The sequence below is a fragment of the Prosopis cineraria genome, unplaced genomic scaffold (genome assembly GCF_029017545.1).
Source record: "Prosopis cineraria cultivar Desert tree isolate PC_DT_omini unplaced genomic scaffold, ASM2901754v1 PC6, whole genome shotgun sequence".
In the NCBI taxonomy this organism is placed as follows: Eukaryota; Viridiplantae; Streptophyta; class Magnoliopsida; order Fabales; family Fabaceae; genus Prosopis; species Prosopis cineraria.
Genome location: NW_026555337.1, coordinates 19,618,037 through 19,630,891, shown reverse-complemented (window position 1 = coordinate 19,630,891; position 12,855 = coordinate 19,618,037).

The window sequence follows — 12,855 nt, the reverse complement described above, 5'->3', positions numbered from 1 at the left end:
TCATATATAAATTAAATATGCCATAATTTTTGTTCATTGATAACTCTTTGAGAAGTCTTTATTTCTAGAAAAGGAAAGCTCTTTGTGGCCCTAAAAACTATTCAATGCCCTATCGAAATAGAAAAAAATTAATCAATAATAATTGATTCAAATATATATGAATATATAAAATGATTCTCATAAATAGAAATACTTACTTATTGAATAACATCAATATATTAAGCTGATCTATTGGCATGCCTCTAGATAGAGGATTGAGATAATAAATTAAAGGTAAAGGAGCAGCCACAAGATTGATAACAATCAAAATCCAATGTTTCCTAAAAAATTTAAACTTTGATCATGTCTTAATATAAAATTAAGGTATCTAACACGTCAAGAAATTTAAAAATAATTTATAAAATACTTACCCCATATTGTAAGGTATTAAGAATAACATACTTTTTTCCAACTTCTACCTTTTCTGTGAATATTTCTTTTACAAGATTTACCTATTCAGATGTATTCAACATCGACCCATGACTAATATCATGAGGACTAATAAATGAAAATCTATTATCTTTCTCCATGTCTTTTAAAAAAGAAATGTACAAATACCTTGATAAATAGCAAAAAATGTATTAAAATCATTCACAACATGAAATAAAATAATCAATATTAAAAGATGTTATGAAACAAGTAGCTTATTCAGATGTTGATAGCAGAAGCACATGCCCATTCTCAATTAAGTATTTCCACTATAAAATTTCTATCAAGATATTCCCAGCTATCTTTACAATAGATTTCTTCTTCAAATTTTATTTTAATTTGTTTGGCCATTACCAGTAAGTTTTGGAAAAAGAGACTGAAGAGCATAACCATAGAGGTAGGTTGTAAATTATTAGTATTACTAGCCATGTATTGTGGGTACTGCTTTGAACACTGTGTGGGTTGATTCCATTAGTAGACAATGCAAGCCGAAGACTTCTTTCTTCATCCCCAAAATTAGGGTACTTAAAGTTAATTTTTTCCATTGAGGGGAATCTATAGGGTGCCTAAGCTTTCCATCTTTCATCCTTTCATTCTTATGCCTTGTCAATAAGTTGGCAATTTTTACATTTCCATACATGCACCAAAATATTGGTATAATGGAAAAATACCATAGCGCCTTCATAAGACTTGATTGTTTCCATATCATGACACTTTGCATTTAAGGCACTTCTCCAATGAATCATACTCATTACAAAATAACATACAATCATTGAGACATGCATGTATTTTCTCATAACCTAAACCAATTGAGCAAAACATTTGCTTGACCTCATATGTCTTAGTGGGAATTTCATTACTAACCGAAAACATATCTTTCAAAGCATCAAGCAATAGAGTGACACTCTTATCAATCCATGCACAAGCAACTTTCAAATTGTACAATATTAGAACTGCTGATAAGCTAGTGTATTTAATAAAACCAAGATATAGTAGTTTCTCTGAATCACCTATCAACGTTTCAAACATTTAAGGACAATCACAAAAATCATCTTCTATTGCATTTAGCATTTTATCAAGATGATCAGTCTCATACCCATTACTGTCAACATTATCACATGCATTTTTTCTCTTAAAAGACCTAGTAGTATACACCCATTCACGGGATACATCATTTTTCTCCCCATGCCTTGTCCAACATATATAACTTTGATCAATTTCATAACATATTAAATGATCTAACAACTCAGTTGGAGTAATTCTCTTTCCATATCAAGAAGCTAAGCAAGGACAAAAAATTTTGTTTGGATTTTTAACATGTTGAACTGCAAAAGTAATAAACTCTTTCATCCCGTCCCTATATTCTTTTGACAATTGATTAGTAAATATTCACTTTGGTCCATATACTTTACCTATTATAGGATAGTGTCAGGTATGATTTGTTGACATATTGTGCCAAAAATGAAAGTTTTCTCGATCTCAAACCCACTATTCAACATTTATATATTAATTCAACATTTTGAAAAATTTTAGTAGCATAATAACTTAAAATAAAATTTTCTCGGGGATTAAACCCTCTATTCAACACTTATAAATACCTAAAATAATTAATTCAACATATTCTAACCAACAACCAAATTAATAATCAATAGTAATTAAATCAACAAATGCAAACATAATTCTAAAATAAATCAACAATAATTAATTAAATGTTGTTTCCTCCTTTTACCAAAAAAAAAAATTTTTTCCTTATATATCATTCAGGACAAATAAAAAAAATTAGGATAGAAAATATAATTTTCTAAAATTAATCTTAAATTCAAACCCATAGCTGATAATACAACTAAAATAAAAAAATATTATATTAAAAATACAAAGCGTACCTAGAGTTGAAGAAACACTGCGAAGCACAATTTATTTGTGTTAAGAAAATAATGTTGGGACCACACATGAGCCGAAGATCATGATGTGAAAATGGAGAACATGAGCTGAAATGAGGACCACAAAAATGAGAAATTTTTACAGGGATTATATCTAAAAGTGATAATGGTGTGACCTTCAAGAGAAGAAAAAGTAAATATTGGTGGGGACAAGAGTTACTTGGAGTTGACAAGTTGGAAGAAAAGCTTCAACGAGCTGAGAGCTTCAATGAGCTAAGAGAACACAAGCTACAACCACGAGTTGAGTGATCAAATTGGATGAGCTGAGGATTTAAATATACAGCACTAACATGAGCTGAGAGCTAGGTGCATGAGCTGAGAGCTGGTCTAGAAGTGGTGGACAAAGCTAAGAGATTTTTACAGTGAAGGAGACAACACGGTGAAACACTTCATTACATAAACGGACAGGGAGGCAAAATAAATGTTGTCAATTTTTTTTTTTTAAAAAAATGAAAGATAGAGGTGGTGATTTCTGAGGACCAATCACCACCTCTGTCTTCACACTGCCGACAGCTTTACAGCAATAAAGTTGTAAGAGAAGTGGCGTTTCCAATGTATGGAAATGCCACCTGTCTTCCCTCATTTAATAAAAAATTAATTAACTAAATAAAATTAAATAAATAATCATATATCTAATAAAATAATATAAATGATTATTAAATACTTTTTATTATGTTAATTTGATAATCATATATAATTCATTAATCACAACATAAAATAATAATAAAATTTAAAAAAATAATAAAAAATTCATTTTTATTTTATTAGAAAAAATTAATTTAATAAACATTAAAGAGGTGGTGTTTTTGATAAAAGAAAACGCCACCTCTCTCCTATTATATATCAAAAAATTAAAATATACTAATAAAAAATTTAATTAATTAAAATAAAATTAATAACTATATATTTAATAAAATAATAATTTTTCATTAAATAAAATATATTATCTAAATTATCCAATCCTATAAAACTATATAGTTAAAATATTGAATAATTAAAATACAGTTAAATTATTATTTATGTAACATAATAATTAATACAGATTAAATATATTTTAAATTTTTATTATATTTAATAAAATTATTAATTATTAAATAAAATAAAAAATTTTAATTAAATGTTGTCAATTTTTTTGAAAATATAAAAGACAAAGGTGGCAATTTTTGAGGACCAATCGCCACCTCTGTTTTTAAGCTGCTGACACAACAATAAAGCTATGCCACCTCTCTTCCCCAATTTAATAAATAATTAATTAACTAAATAAAATTAGATAAATAATTATATCTCTAATAAAATAATATAATTGATTATTAACTAATTTTTATTATGTTAATTAGATAATCATATATAATTCAATAATCACAACATAATATAATAATAAAATTTAAACAAACAATAAAAAAATTCATTTTCATTTTGTTAGTAAAAATTAATTGAATAAACATTAGAAAGGTGGTGTTTCCAATAAAGAAAACGCCACGTCTCTCCTATTATATATTAAAAATACTATATAATAATAAAAATATTTAATTAATTAAAATAAACTTAATAACTATATTTTTAATAAAATAATAATTGATCATTCAGTAAAATATATTATCTAAATTATACAATCCTAAGAAACTATATAATTAAAATATTAAATAATTAAAATATAACTAAACATTATTTATGAAATATAATAATTAATTCTAATTAAATATATTTTAAATGTTTATTGTATTTACTAAAATTAAATAAAAATATTAATTATTAAATAAAATAAAAAAATTTTACACCACAGAGGTGGCATTTGCATAAGAATGAAATGCCACCTGTATCATTTCTAATTAAAATATATTCTTATATATATTAGTTATTAATTATAATCTATATGTTAAATAAAATAAATATATATAATAAAAAGATAAAATAAATATTTGAAAAATTAATAGAGGTGGCGTTTTCAGTATCTGAAAATGCCATCTCTCTTTGTTTTATTAAAATTTTTGTAATTTTGAATAATATAATTTATTAATTATTTATAAATTAAATATATTATAAAATAGTAGCTAATGATTAAGTAAATAGAATCATAATAATTATCTAATAATATTAAGTAAAATTATTAAATAAATAATAATATGATATTATTTTTAATTTATCAATGTAATATATAATTAATAAAAATTAGACAAGTGGCGTTTCTAGGAGCTAAAAATGCCACCTCTCTACCACTATTTATGAAATAATCAATACATTGTTAATTGCACATACTAATTAATTAAATTGTAATATAATAATTTTTTAATATGATAAAAATAGAGATGTATAGAGATGGCATCTTAAAGATTTGAAATGGCACCTCTCTTATTTTAATTTATTAATTTGAACATCTTTTTTGTAATGAAGTAGACATGTGGTGTTTTCAAATGTCTCAAACACCACCTCTCTAATTTTAATTAATTAATTAATAATATATGTTTATTATTAATGATAATTAAATAATTATATTAAAATTATTATATAATCTAAAAAATATTTGATGAAGGACAAATTAGAATTTTCACTTGTATTTAAATTAATTAATTTGTATTAGAATGAATTAGTTAGACCTTGGTTATTGAGTGATTGTACTCACCCTACAATCTTCAATATTTTAGGAAATAGCTCAAGAGGATAAGATAGAGGAAAATAGTTAGAGGCATAGGATTGTCATCCTATTAGTAGGCCTCCTTTATTCTACATATTTATGTGTATATGATAACTTATATTGCCAACTAGGATTAATCCATTTTGGATCTTACTTGCGTTACATGTTTTGTGAGTTGGGAAGTGTATTTTTGGCCCTAGGATGTATGTATGTGATTCATGATGTTATTAGTAGGAACAAAATACTAATGCAAGTAACATTTGAGAATAACATGTGATGTTTATGAATTATTTGATGAAATGGGTGATTTTAGCTCCCCCTTCTGTTTTTGAGAATTAAGGGGTTGAGTGTCAAAAATATGATTTAAAAGCATTTTGTATGATATTGTGCATTGCATAGGTTAGTTTTAGCCTATTGTATATGATTAGAAAGGTGCTTATGGCATTTGGCTTGAGGAATGTGTTTTGGATACTTTGTTTTGTGAAAAGTGGTGAAAAAGTGTAATTTTTTGAATGAGTGTCCAATTTTTGATTGAGTAATAATATAAGTGTGAAATCCAAGCTATTAGTTAGAACTCAGAAAGAGCTTTTTGTATACACCTAGTTCACGTCAATCGGACATTGGATGGAGAAATAGGACGGGTCAAAAGTTTCCCTCAAAAGCTATCAATTTGACAGTAGAAATCTATTGTCATGAAATGTGCAATGCACCACGGCACATGGCACAAAGTTGAACAAGCCACAGCGCATGTTCAACAAGCCGTGGTGCATGCCTCAAATTGTGCAGAGATCTATTATTTTATGATTTCTAAGCAAATACACTGATTCTTAGAATGATGCCATGCTTCTGCATAGTTATTAACTCTAATTTGTCCTTGGGAAATCCTCTTTAGATGGAATCGATTTTGAAAACTTGGGATCCCATCTTTATGACTCATTTGGAAACTTGGTAAATTTGTTTTTTTAACCATAAGTCAATCTCTTAATTATGGAGATTTATAGTTAATTATGATTTTAGAGGAAGGATATTACATTCCTCTTAGTAAAACTGAGTCTATAAGAATAAGACTGATGGTACTTTGAAGCAATGTAAGGCCTACTTGGTGGTCCAAGATTTCACTTAAGAGTATGGTGTCGACTATGAGGAGACTTTTGCACATATTACCTATATGACTTCTGCTCACAACCTTTTAGCTATTGCTACTGTTAAGCATTAGCCTCTTTATTATATGAATGTAAAAATTCATTTCCAAGTGGAGATCTAGAGGAAGAAATGTATATGAAGCCTCTACCCGAATATCAATATCTGACGAACAAGTTCTATCATCTTTGTCGACCTTTGTATGGGCTCAAGTAGGCTCCTTGTGCATGGTTTTCTAAGTTCAGTAAAACTATGAGTCAATTGGGTTTCACTTGTAGTCCTCATAACTTGGCTCTTTTTGTTCTCTCTACTGCTCATGGTATTGTTCTTTTGCTTGTAAATATAGAAAATTTAAAGTAATAAATTAGGAATATTTCTATGTTCCTTGTTCAACAAATTAAAAAATAACTAACAACTTTTTAAATTTCTCAAATTTTCCCTATAGCTAACAACTATGAAACTAATCCCTCAAGAAATTTGAATACCATGTAAGGGTTGTTCTCTTCTAAGCAATAGTCTTTATACACACATCCAAGAATCGAACTATGCATTAAGTAACTTAGAAATATTTTACAAGATAATATTTGAATTGTTAAATTTTAGATTTAAACTCTCATATTTAAAATCTCACATTTGAAATTCATGTATTTAAAATTAGGTTAATGAACATTTTGGACCTTGAAGTATTATGCAAAAAGTGCCATGGACCCTAAACTCCTAAAATATGCAAAACGGATCCTAAACTTCTAAATTTATAGTAAATTACTCCCATCATTAACTTATACTTAATGACATTATTGTTCACCATGGGACCCAGTTAAATGTTGATATGGCAGTCCCTTGCGATGCGTCATTTGTTAATAAACAATACAGACTTTAAACTATTGCACAAGTAGCATCTTGGACCTTAAACTTTGAACTTTAGAGCAAATTACCTCCATTGTTTATGTGTAGAATGTTAACTATTATGTAGACTAAATTAGCCTCAGCGTGGTCCACTATGGTGAACACATTGTTGGCTATGACGAAAGACCCATAATTTTATGAAATGATTTTTTTGCCCCCTTTTTTAATTTTTTTTAAATGATTGGTATCTCATGTTTTTTTATACTCTATAACTTTAATTTAATCTTATTTTAAATAATATTTATTTAATGGTAAAAAATTGGAATCCCATTTGAAAATAAGTTTAAATATCAAAAGATTGTAATTAACTAGTTAATTTGAGTTTTAAATTCATTGATGAAATTATCAGCTTTTGCATCCATCGTCTGTAAAATTCTCTGATATTTAAACTTCTTTTCAAATGAGGTCTCAAGTTTTTACCATTAAATAAATATGCATTATTCAAAATAAGATTAAATCAAAGTTATAGAGTATATGAAAGCATGAGATACCAATCATCTAGAAAAATTGCAAAAAAAAGGGAGAAAACATCATTTCACAAAATTATGAGTTGTTTGCTGTGACCAACGATGCGTTCATTGTGGCAAACCATGCTGAGGCTAATTTGGTCTACATAATAATCAATGTTAAACATGTAAACAGTGGGATAATTTGCTCTGGATTTCAAAGTTTAAAGTCTAGTATACTACTCTTGCAATAATTTAGGGTCTGTAGTGCTCATTAACAAATGATACATCAATAAGGGATTGCCATGCCATTATTTAACTAGGCCCCATGGAGAATAGTATGGTAAATAGTAATGACATTAAGTATAACTTAACAGGGGCGGGTAATTTGCTATAAATTTAGAAGTTCAACATCCAGTTTGCATATTTTAAAAGTTTAAGGTCTATGTCACTTTTCGCGCAATATTTTATGGTCCAGAATGCTCATTAACCCTTAAAAAATTTTCAAAGTGAAAGAAAGAAAGAGAGACACGTTGAATTTGAAGAGAAAACAAAAAATTAAAAGTGATAAGCTTCTTTTTATTTTTCAATCAATGAAAAAGGAAAACAATAAATGAGAAAAGATGCAAGAGTGGCAAGAACATTGATAGTGAAAAACACAAAAAAATGATATGCTTGAAATGACTGAAATTTCAAATGACTAAAATATAAAAATAATTTGAAATTACAAAAGAATTATAATAAGAAATGAATGAATCTATGAATCTTTTAGTATCATGAGGAATTTGGTAAAATCTAAACTTTCATTGATCCAAACACAATGTAGTTTACAAACAAAGTTCCATAGTAGAATAAAAACAAAAACTCTTAACACAATTACAGAATCTGGCATATATGATGCTTGATATATGACAGTTATTTAAAGAATTGTCAAATATGCTAAGGAGAGATTTTAAAATTGGGATTATGTGACAATTCACATAGAAAACTGTCAAACTTAATAAACAATAAAGTTACAAGTTTGACGATTGGATAAGAGAATCGTCAAACTTGTTGAAAAATAGTTTAATTTAAAATTAAAATAGAATATATTTGACTATTGCATTACTGAACCATCAAACGTTGTGGAATATATTTGACGATTAAAATGGGAAACCGTCAAATACATTGATTTTAAATCTGCCTCTTTATCTTCTTCAAACTCACCCACCATTTTATTCGTCATCTCTCTTCTCTCTTTTCTCTCTATAATTCAAGTATACTCGCCGTGGTAGTCTCCTTTGTTGTATGGCCTAGGAATCTCATTCTATTGGTAGACAATGAAGAAAAGACAAAAAAGTATCTTAGTTAGCATTATCTCATATAAAGTATATACATAATTTCTTTTCATCTCTAAGTGACACTACTAGTTTATAGTCTAAGGGGTAAGACAAACCTAAAAACTTAGCATATGAATCCAAGGTTGCTGGACTACCCTTGACAAGTATATCTCAACTGTCAATGAGATGGTGAGATGTAGTTGAGGCATATGCCCTTGTGTTTAGGACTAAAAATCCTACAATATTGGTCCCATTCAATCAAGGCATGTACAACAAAGATTAAGGAGCTATGCTCAGGATTAGAGTGATCGATGAGGTTTTCACACACAAGAAGATTAGCCAAATCATTGTTCACTTTCATATGAGGTACTTATTTTTCACATGACTAATTTCTATTTTATAACAAATATATTGACATATTTGATTTCTTTATTTAGGTACCTTTATGAAATTTTTATCGTCCCTGTCAGCCTTATCTTAAAGTTCATCTTTATATGTCCTTATGACATCGCTGCTCATTGACCAATCTGTTGAGAGTTGTGAAACTCAATCAGTTGCTTTATCCAAGTATTTTGAGGCAAGGAACAATAACACTTCAAAGGAACTATTATTATTGGCACCTTACATGTGAGGATAAGAGTTAATTACTTGAACTTGTCAAATTAATTTCCCTCCAAGGATTTCGTCTTATAACATTTTTAAATTCTTTTAGGAACTATTGGATATTAATTGCCAACCAATCGGTTGGCACATGTCCAAGGTTTTACCACTTGGATTTTACTAGTAGGCTACCAAGTAATTAGCAAGATATGATGGAAATGTTCAATAAGTAAGCTTCTTAATTAGTTTATATATTTTTTGTTGTTCAAATTTCTAAACATCGATATTTTTGTTTGTTTATTAGGGTCATGATGTTGTATCGCACCCAAAAGCAACTCAGTATTCCAAGAGGCAAGAAATATGATTAGGCCTACAGTTGGAACAAAATTAAGGTATTGCCTTTGAATATTATTTTTATTATATGTTTATTGGTTCTAATTCATTAATATATTTTTATTGTTTTTTTAAAGTGGCCACGACAAAAGGATAATAGCTCGAACTGTGGATATTGCCATATAAGGCATATTAAAGATATCATAACTCATTAATAGACTGTCATTCCTCCGAAGGTATGTGCATATATATGTGTGTTAGTGTGTGTCATTAGAATTCAATTTTTTAAAAATATTAAAAATCAGTCAACTAACTTTTATTTGATTATATACTACCCGGACATGTATTGTGAAGTATTCAAGGATGCTAGCATCAATGAAGTTATCAAGGAGTGGTGTCAAGATTCATGACATTTTTTGGCTCAATATGTGACAAGTTCATGGGGGATAACTTCAATTTAGATTATTGGAGGATTTAATAATATTATATATGAAAATAATTATTGTACATATTTTTTAATTGAATAGTTTTAATTTATATATTACAAGAATTCTAAATTGGAAAAATATTAGAAGCATTCTAGATACATGTATTCTAGTTTGTAATTTAGAGGATTGCGAAATATGTAGCCCCCAAATTTTTTAAAAATGGAGGGCATATTTGACAATTATTGCCATAGCCATTAAATATGAGGGTGCATATTTGACAATTATATACTATAATCATCAAATATGCCATCATAACTCTATTATTGGTCAAATATGAGCACTTATATATGACGGTTGGTAACAATCATTAAATATTTAAGCATTAATATTTTATGGTTTCTTAACCATCAAATATAGGCATCCCCAATATATGATAGAAGCTTACTTGACGATTGTTGGCTTTTAAATATAGGCAAAAATAACTATCAAGTATAGCCAATCCTGTAGTAATATTGTTGTATGTGTGTCAAAAGTGTGTGTGTCGAAGTCCCACATTGACTAAAAGAAGGAATCTCCTAGTGTATATATACTAAGGAATGAAGTGGGCTAGTAAAATGGGCTTGAAAGAAAAGTGGCCTCGTGCACATGAGACAGGGCAATCGCAGTTGAAATCAGCCGATTTGTGCACTTACAAAAATAATTAAATAAATAATTATTTTTAGCTTACCTGAAAACCTCTGGTTTTGATATTTCGAATTTGAACCTGAAGCCTTGGCAATTTTTTCAGCATTAACCCTCTTCTAAAAATTGATTTTGTAAGTTAATATTTTGTCTGCCAATGTCTCCAGATAAACCAGTTCTGTGAAGTTAATATCTTAAACATTTTGTCTGCCAACATTTCCAGACAGAGGCTTAACTGTGATTTTGTAGACAAGTGCTTAAATGTGATTTTTGAGAGTGTAAGTGAAGCTTTAATCCGGTGATTATGAGCCAACGTTCATGTCTCCATCTTTAGGCTATATATAGCTATGGGTGCGGACAAAATAGAGGACCAGCCTCTTGAGTTTTCGGGGCAATTCTCTCATTCCTCTGCCTTCTGCTCTTGTGTTCGTCTGTTCGCTTGTGTTTACTTTTTAGTCTCTGTTGTTCTATTCCCTTGCTCCACCGCAGGATGTAACACCCTAAAATTTTCAAACCAATTTTTCGCAAATTATTAGTTCAATAAAATTATTTTTTTTACATCATCGAACCTTTATCATGATAGAAAAATTTCTACCATGATAATAAATAACTAAACTTTTTTTCAAAACCCTACTATGGTAGAAAAGATTTTATCATATAAATAAAATATTTTACAAATAGCCTACCATAGTAGAAAGAATTTAACATAATGAATAAGCTCTACCATGATAATTGAAAATACATTTATAATAAAATTTTACCTAATGGAAAACAATGTAAAAACAATTCATATCAAAGAAAATGATAATTTTTAAATCAGCATTTAGTGTAAAAGCCTATTTTAAGGTGGCAGATTCCTAAATATAATTTTTTTATATTGTTATGTGAACCAAAAAAATTAGAACCATGAGGGACAGACAGGATCCTCATGACATGATATTCAAATCAGTTCAAGAATCAAGAGGGACAAACATGATCCTCTTGATCATAATAAATGCAATTAATAAAAAGGATCAGAGTCTATATGCTCCACAAAATAAGATATGTCTTAAATTGGCACTAGATACATTGTATGATCCAAAATAAGAGACAACATAAAAGATGGTGTCTCATACACCAAAGTTACGTCTCTGGTGCTTTCTCGGCCGAACTCGCTCCTGTAAAAATATTAACCATAGGGAATGAGACTTAAAAGTCCCAGTAACCAAAAATTAATATGTAATGTTGCATATAAATGTAACTAATCATGCAATTGCTAAGTGGGCACATAAAAACATTTAACCAAACAGTATTTCCAATTAAACCAAACAAGTATTTAAATGCATGACTACACCTTATATCCTCCTTTCGCCATGCTTGGATGTCAAATCATCCAGCCAAAGGTGAGTTGGACCAAGCTACACGCCACTCATTGGGTCTAATGAGGGCTTACCACGTGGTAATAATTAACCAAACAAAAATTCCCAATAATATCATATATTAAAATACCCTGACAAGTCATGCATCATTTAAATATCCAAACAAGAATATAACCGAATAATAATATCTCATCATGATAAACAAAAATAAATTTTGACCCACTTGGCAATAATTCCAAACAAGTATGTAACAGTATTTATTTTTAATAATTCATAATTTTTCCAAACAATAAAACAACACATAACCAATCACATACACACCCATCACAATACATTAATAATGGTTACATTGTGTCTTGGATAACAAGTTCCCCTTCACAACTCCTCTTTCACCACTCTCTTTATCAATACAATCTACGTAATTATTCCATAATACTATATATTAATTTTACATTAAAATTAATAAATGACTCTAATTTAAAGAGTTAGAAAATCTTAGGCCTAAGATCCATATTAACACTAATTTAAGGTGTATGCCTCATTTAACTTTTCAAATTCTTTTTCTAGAATTATCATACCCTAATAAACTATATTTAAGCCTCAA